Genomic DNA, 8,762 nt, shown 5'->3' with positions numbered 1-8,762 from the left:
CAAAGGTACCAGGTTTGATATTTTGAAATGGTTGCATCATGCATACTGCGCAGTTTGCGTTACTGAAAACGCTCAAAGTGAAAGTTTCCATCGATCGTCTGAAGTGAGCTTTTATCTCACCACCACCGACTGTATACCATAGGATGACGGTATGGTGGCAACACCTCCAACTATAAAGGCCCATTCACATACAACTTTACTCGCTTTACGTGACAGTTCATACTGAAATAACAAAGCGCAGAAAAAAAGGGTATGCCACAATGAACAACGCGTTCAGTGCTTCTCTCTTAAAAAATTGACGACGGTTGCTGGACAAAGCAAAAAAATATAAATGACTGACCTAAAGCGAAGCAAAAGTTCTAGGTGAGTTGACCATAATACGTTTTGGGGACATAGCGCGAGTCATTATTACAACTAGCTATGTATATATGCACATACACATAGCCAATAAAGTCTGCGTTTACTCGACACTATTTTTTAAGTGAAGTAAAAACACAATGTAAATAGGTAATTCAGTTCAAATATTCTACATGTTTTTTTCTTTATATTCTTAAATTCAAAATCCAAAAACAAAAATGTATATTCCTATTTTCATTTTTGTGATAACGGGATTTTAGTGTAAGGAGAAGTAAACATAGGCACCATTAAGTCTGCGTTCCGCTTTAAAATTAGTTACAAAAGTATTAAAAATTATAAAGAAAAATTAAATTCAATAATTTGTTGGATAGCTGCGTTGTTTTAAAACCTCGCTCAATCGATTTGGCATTGATCTTACTAACTTATCTCATAACACTTCGCAAAGCCTCTTTACTTGTTATTGTATGCTGACGAATTCTTTTTTCCAACAGATCCTATAGATATAGCTGCTCAATAGGATTGAGGTCAGGTGATTGAGGGGGCGTTTTAAGTTGTCTAGGAGCATTGTACAAGAGCCAAAGTCTAACTATTTCGCAGTATGCTTCGGGTCATTATCTTGTTGGAACCAAAACGTCGAAGATAATCCAAGATTCTCTGCACTTTTTTTCAAATTGTTTTTTTAAAATGTTCAAATAACCCCGTTTATCCATTGTGGATTCAATAATTTCAAGCTGACCCACAACAACCAGCCGCCATGCAACCCCACACCATAATTCCGTCACCTTCGTGTTTAACTGTACCAACAAGATTTTGCTTTTCAAGGGCAGTTCCTGACTTGCGCCACACAATTTATGCCAAAAATTCAAAATTTTCTTGGTTATATTTACGTTTCCAATAATCTTTGTGGACGTAATTCGAGGATTAACTTTCACCATATTTATTATTTTCCGTTCTTCCCGGGCTGATAATATTTTCGGACGGCCAGATCGCGGTTTTGACTTTAAAATTCCGTTTTTTTTTTAATTGTTTGACGCCCCGGACAGAAGAATACGTTCTTCCAATAGTTTGCCCAATTATTCTGAAACTTTCGCCATCTTTCCACAACTTAATTATAATTTTCTTATAATCTTTGGTTTCCATTTTTTTAAATATTATTAAAACGCGTCCCGAGCTCTTTAAACGACTAATTATATTAAGACACAATAGAATCTACGCAAAAAGAACGAACAAATTCATGAGAAGTAACGGTATTTTCAATTCAAGCTAGCTGAACGCAGACTCAATGGTGCCTATGTTTACTTGTTCTGAAAATTGGAATATACATTGCTTTGAAAATTGGAATATACATTTTTGTTTTGCATATTGAACTAAAGAATATAAAGAAGAAATACATGCAGAAAATTTGAACTGAAATAGCTGAATCTGGTTTAGAATGCTGGAAAATACACATAGTATATGAATAATGAATAATAATAACACAAAATATAATATTTTTACAGGTGTAAAACAAATATGCATTAAAATCTAAATTAAAAAAAAAATTATACATAATATCTCGTAGTGGACGGCATTTTAGATTTCACCACAAAAATTGCACACTAAAACTGTTTGTTTTTGTAGAAATAATAAAACTCGAGCTTTTAAACGTTGAAAAAAACTATTTTACTTGTCGACTATTCTAAATATTCTGCATTGCATCGACAGTATTCAGACATAAACAAAAAATGTTACAATAGGTCTGTTTTATTTAACCAGCACGTTAAGCTATTATCTTATTTTGTATGGGAGAAGTAGCCAACATATTTATATTGGCTTGTCAAAACCTATCTTAATCTTAGCTTGTATGTTTATTGAAATAGAGTCATAGCGCCTGATTGCGCCCTTGAGCCGTTTAAAAATGTTATGAGGATGACAATATATATATGTATTGAATGGTAAAATTTGAAATAAAACTTTTTTAAAAATGTATTTTTTGGAAAAATAAGATTTCATATTTTAAGATAATTGTTGCATATAGTTTATTTACCAATTCAATAATTAAATATGAGCAATAATGTTTACATATGCTCACAATTATCATTAATCTAATAACCATACACATACAAACATATGTTTCTATTTAATAACTATTTTCCATAATTTTTAAAACTTATGTTTTGAATACTACTTTGCTAAATTGGAGTTCACGCAACAAAACATAAAATATTGGAATTTCATCCTTGCTGGCATAACGCATGTACATGTTGCCTATTCAAAATTAGTGTACAAATTAAAACTGCTCTGTCAAACCACCAAAATTACAGTTAATTGCTAGCAATGTATGACATGAAATATATTCAGACATCAATTGCTGAACATAAGCAATATGCAGTCTCTATTGGCAATATTGCGCGAACGCACCCAAAACAGTCACCGACGCAAAACCGTAGACCGAATCAGCTGATACAACCTATCTTATGAGAGCCCAATATATGTGTTGGGTTGATGTTAAAATTAAATGAACTTTTTATTATTTAAAATCATGGGCTTTGAATCGAATCGATTTCGCTTGATAATTTCAATTATTCTAGAAGACTTTCATCTGTAAATAGCTTTCGTTTTTGGTACCACACCTTGAATCCTTGAGGGCAGGTACAAATGAAGTTCACCCACGCATATGTAATGCTTGAAGCAATAATTTGATCGTATCCAAGGGTCTTTATATAGCCTACTAGGAATGGCAACAAACAAACCAAATTATTAAGCTATTAATGAATCAAATAATTAATTGTATATTTAATTTTTGTATATATAATTTAAAATTAGTTACAAAAGTATTAAAAATTATAAAGAAAAATTAAATTCAATAATTTGTTGGATAGCTGCGTTGTTTTAAAACCTCGCTCAATCGATTTGGCATTGATCTTACTAACTTATCTCATAACACTTCGCAAAGCCTCTTTACTTGTTATTGTATGCTGACGAATTCTTTTTTCCAACAGATCCTATAGATATAGCTGCTCAATAGGATTGAGGTCAGGTGATTGAGGGGGCGTTTTAAGTTGTCTAGGAGCATTGTACAAGAGCCAAAGTCTAACTATTTCGCAGTATGCTTCGGGTCATTATCTTGTTGGAACCAAAACGTCGAAGATAATCCAAGATTCTCTGCACTTTTTTTCAAATTGTTTTTTTAAAATGTTCAAATAACCCCGTTTATCCATTGTGGATTCAATAATTTCAAGCTGACCCACAACAACCAGCCGCCATGCAACCCCACACCATAATTCCGTCACCTTCGTGTTTAACTGTACCAACAAGATTTTGCTTTTCAAGGGCAGTTCCTGACTTGCGCCACACAATTTATGCCAAAAATTCAAAATTTTCTTGGTTATATTTACGTTTCCAATAATCTTTGTGGACGTAATTCGAGGGTTAACTTTCACCATATTTATTATTTTCCGTTCTTCCCGGGCTGATAATATTTTCGGACGGCCAGATCGCGGTTTTGACTTTAAAATTCCGTTTTTTTTTTAATTGTTTGACGCCCCGGACAGAAGAATACGTTCTTCCAATAGTTTGCCCAATTATTCTGAAACTTTCGCCATCTTTCCACAACTTAATTATAATTTTCTTATAATCTTTGGTTTCCATTTTTTTAAATATTATTAAAACGCGTCCCGAGCTCTTTAAACGACTAATTATATTAAGACACAATAGAATCTACGCAAAAAGAACGAACAAATTCATGAGAAGTAACGGTATTTTCAATTCAAGCTAGCTGAACGCAGACTCAATGGTGCCTATGTTTACTTGTTCTGAAAATTGGAATATACATTGCTTTGAAAATTGGAATATACATTTTTGTTTTGCATATTGAACTAAAGAATATAAAGAAGAAATACATGCAGAAAATTTGAACTGAAATAGCTGAATCTGGTTTAGAATGCTGGAAAATACACATAGTATATGAATAATGAATAATAATAACACAAAATATAATATTTTTACAGGTGTAAAACAAATATGCATTAAAATCTAAATTTAAAAAAAAATTATACATAATATCTCGTAGTGGACGGCATTTTAGATTTCACCACAAAAATTGCACACTAAAACTGTTTGTTTTTGTAGAAATAATAAAACTCGAGCTTTTAAACGTTGAAAAAAACTAGTTTACTTGTCGACTATTCTAAATATTCTGCATTGCATCGACAGTATTCAGACATAAACAAAAAATGTTACAATAGGTCTGTTTTATTTAACCAGCACGTTAAGCTATTATCTTATTTTGTATGGGAGAAGTAGCCAACATATTTATATTGGCTTGTCAAAACCTATCTTAATCTTAGCTTGTATGTTTATTGAAATAGAGTCATAGCGCCTGATTGCGCCCTTGAGCCGTTTAAAAATGTTATGAGGATGACAATATATATATGTATTGAATGGTAAAATTTGAAATAAAACTTTTTTAAAAATGTATTTTTTGGAAAAATAAGATTTCATATTTTAAGATAATTGTTGCATATAGTTTATTTACCAATTCAATAATTAAATATGAGCAATAATGTTTACATATGCTCACAATTATCATTAATCTAATAACCATACACATACAAACATATGTTTCTATTTAATAACTATTTTCCATAATTTTTAAAACTTATGTTTTGAATACTACTTTGCTAAATTGGAGTTCACGCAACAAAACATAAAATATTGGAATTTCATCCTTGCTGGCATAACGCATGTACATGTTGCCTATTCAAAATTAGTGTACAAATTAAAACTGCTCTGTCAAACCACCAAAATTACAGTTAATTGCTAGCAATGTATGACATGAAATATATTCAGACATCAATTGCTGAACATAAGCAATATGCAGTCTCTATTGGCAATATTGCGCGAACGCACCCAAAACAGTCACCGACGCAAAACCGTAGACCGAATCAGCTGATACAACCTATCTTATGAGAGCCCAATATATGTGTTGGGTTGATGTTAAAATTAAATGAACTTTTTATTATTTAAAATCATGGGCTTTGAATCGAATCGATTTCGCTTGATAATTTCAATTATTCTAGAAGACTTTCATCTGTAAATAGCTTTCGTTTTTGGTACCACACCTTGAATCCTTGAGGGCAGGTACAAATGAAGTTCACCCACGCATATGTAATGCTTGAAGCAATAATTTGATCGTATCCAAGGGTCTTTATATAGCCTACTAGGAATGGCAACAAACAAACCAAATTATTAAGCTATTAATGAATCAAATAATTAATTGTATATTTAATTTTTGTATATATAATTTAAAATTAGTTACAAAAGTATTAAAAATTATAAAGAAAAATTAAATTCAATAATTTGTTGGATAGCTGCGTTGTTTTAAAACCTCGCTCAATCGATTTGGCATTGATCTTACTAACTTATCTCATAACACTTCGCAAAGCCTCTTTACTTGTTATTGTATGCTGACGAATTCTTTTTTCCAACAGATCCTATAGATATAGCTGCTCAATAGGATTGAGGTCAGGTGATTGAGGGGGCGTTTTAAGTTGTCTAGGAGCATTGTACAAGAGCCAAAGTCTAACTATTTCGCAGTATGCTTCGGGTCATTATCTTGTTGGAACCAAAACGTCGAAGATAATCCAAGATTCTCTGCACTTTTTTTCAAATTGTTTTTTTAAAATGTTCAAATAACCCCGTTTATCCATTGTGGATTCAATAATTTCAAGCTGACCCACAACAACCAGCCGCCATGCAACCCCACACCATAATTCCGTCACCTTCGTGTTTAACTGTACCAACAAGATTTTGCTTTTCAAGGGCAGTTCCTGACTTGCGCCACACAATTTATGCCAAAAATTCAAAATTTTCTTGGTTATATTTACGTTTCCAATAATCTTTGTGGACGTAATTCGAGGGTTAACTTTCACCATATTTATTATTTTCCGTTCTTCCCGGGCTGATAATATTTTCGGACGGCCAGATCGCGGTTTTGACTTTAAAATTCCGTTTTTTTTTTAATTGTTTGACGCCCCGGACAGAAGAATACGTTCTTCCAATAGTTTGCCCAATTATTCTGAAACTTTCGCCATCTTTCCACAACTTAATTATAATTTTCTTATAATCTTTGGTTTCCATTTTTTTAAATATTATTAAAACGCGTCCCGAGCTCTTTAAACGACTAATTATATTAAGACACAATAGAATCTACGCAAAAAGAACGAACAAATTCATGAGAAGTAACGGTATTTTCAATTCAAGCTAGCTGAACGCAGACTCAATGGTGCCTATGTTTACTTGTTCTGAAAATTGGAATATACATTGCTTTGAAAATTGGAATATACATTTTTGTTTTGCATATTGAACTAAAGAATATAAAGAAGAAATACATGCAGAAAATTTGAACTGAAATAGCTGAATCTGGTTTAGAATGCTGGAAAATACACATAGTATATGAATAATGAATAATAATAACACAAAATATAATATTTTTACAGGTGTAAAACAAATATGCATTAAAATCTAAATTAAAAAAAAAATTATACATAATATCTCGTAGTGGACGGCATTTTAGATTTCACCACAAAAATTGCACACTAAAACTGTTTGTTTTTGTAGAAATAATAAAACTCGAGCTTTTAAACGTTGAAAAAAACTAGTTTACTTGTCGACTATTCTAAATATTCTGCATTGCATCGACAGTATTCAGACATAAACAAAAAATGTTACAATAGGTCTGTTTTATTTAACCAGCACGTTAAGCTATTAGCTTATTTTGTATGGGAGAAGTAGCCAACATATTTATATTGGCTTGTCAAAACCTATCTTAATCTTAGCTTGTATGTTTATTGAAATAGAGTCATAGCGCCTGATTGCGCCCTTGAGCCGTTTAAAAATGTTATGAGGATGACAATATATATATGTATTGAATGGTAAAATTTGAAATAAAACTTTTTTAAAAATGTATTTTTTGGAAAAATAAGATTTCATATTTTAAGATAATTGTTGCATATAGTTTATTTACCAATTCAATAATTAAATATGAGCAATAATGTTTACATATGCTCACAATTATCATTAATCTAATAACCATACACATACAAACATATGTTTCTATTTAATAACTATTTTCCATAATTTTTAAAACTTATGTTTTGAATACTACTTTGCTAAATTGGAGTTCACGCAACAAAACATAAAATATTGGAATTTCATCCTTGCTGGCATAACGCATGTACATGTTGCCTATTCAAAATTAGTGTACAAATTAAAACTGCTCTGTCAAACCACCAAAATTACAGTTAATTGCTAGCAATGTATGACATGAAATATATTCAGACATCAATTGCTGAACATAAGCAATATGCAGTCTCTATTGGCAATATTGCGCGAACGCACCCAAAACAGTCACCGACGCAAAACCGTAGACCGAATCAGCTGATACAACCTATCTTATGAGAGCCCAATATATGTGTTGGGTTGATGTTAAAATTAAATGAACTTTTTATTATTTAAAATCATGGGCTTTGAATCGAATCGATTTCGCTTGATAATTTCAATTATTCTAGAAGACTTTCATCTGTAAATAGCTTTCGTTTTTGGTACCACACCTTGAATCCTTGAGGGCAGGTACAAATGAAGTTCACCCACGCATATGTAATGCTTGAAGCAATAATTTGATCGTATCCAAGGGTCTTTATATAGCCTACTAGGAATGGCAACAAACAAACCAAATTATTAAGCTATTAATGAATCAAATAATTAATTGTAGAAGCAAAACAGTGATTTCAATTAATTGCAAGATATTAATCGAATAATCGTTAATGTTAAAAAATGAAATAGCTTCATTTCAATTTTTTAAATAGATTATAACCGCATACATTACATATATAATATTGTACAAAACTGACATAATAAATATACATATTTTCCAACAAACTCCTGCTACTGAACAGTATTGCCTTATTACTCTCTTCAATTGCTTTCGCTACGGCATTATTGCTGATATTTGACTGCGGCACCGAAAATGTATGAAAAACTTATCTATGCATCTTTTATTATAATTCATTTATACTTAAGCTTTATTTGCTGAATCATGTTGGTTGTGTTATTTGAAATCTTCTGCTTTTTCGCACAAAAAGTACATTTTACAAAATTTGTATCGTCTTTTGTTGTGAAACATTTCCAATTTTACTGTAGACAAGAGCCATCTTGAAACCGCGAGATATGTATAAAAATATTGAAAGAGGAACGATTCCAATAATAACCTGAAACGATTTGTCGGTAAAACGAGCAAGCTGTTTACACATGTATTTGGTTTGAAACTCTTCCAGAAAAAAACAGTGAAATTGGGATTGGTAAATTTTTAAGCGAGATGTAGCCCGAATTTCGATATAAAGAAAATGTTGTGATTAATTTAGTAA

The sequence above is a fragment of the Bactrocera oleae genome, chromosome 3 (genome assembly GCF_042242935.1).
Source record: "Bactrocera oleae isolate idBacOlea1 chromosome 3, idBacOlea1, whole genome shotgun sequence".
In the NCBI taxonomy this organism is placed as follows: domain Eukaryota; kingdom Metazoa; phylum Arthropoda; class Insecta; order Diptera; family Tephritidae; genus Bactrocera; species Bactrocera oleae.
This window is presented reverse-complemented; position numbering follows the sequence as displayed.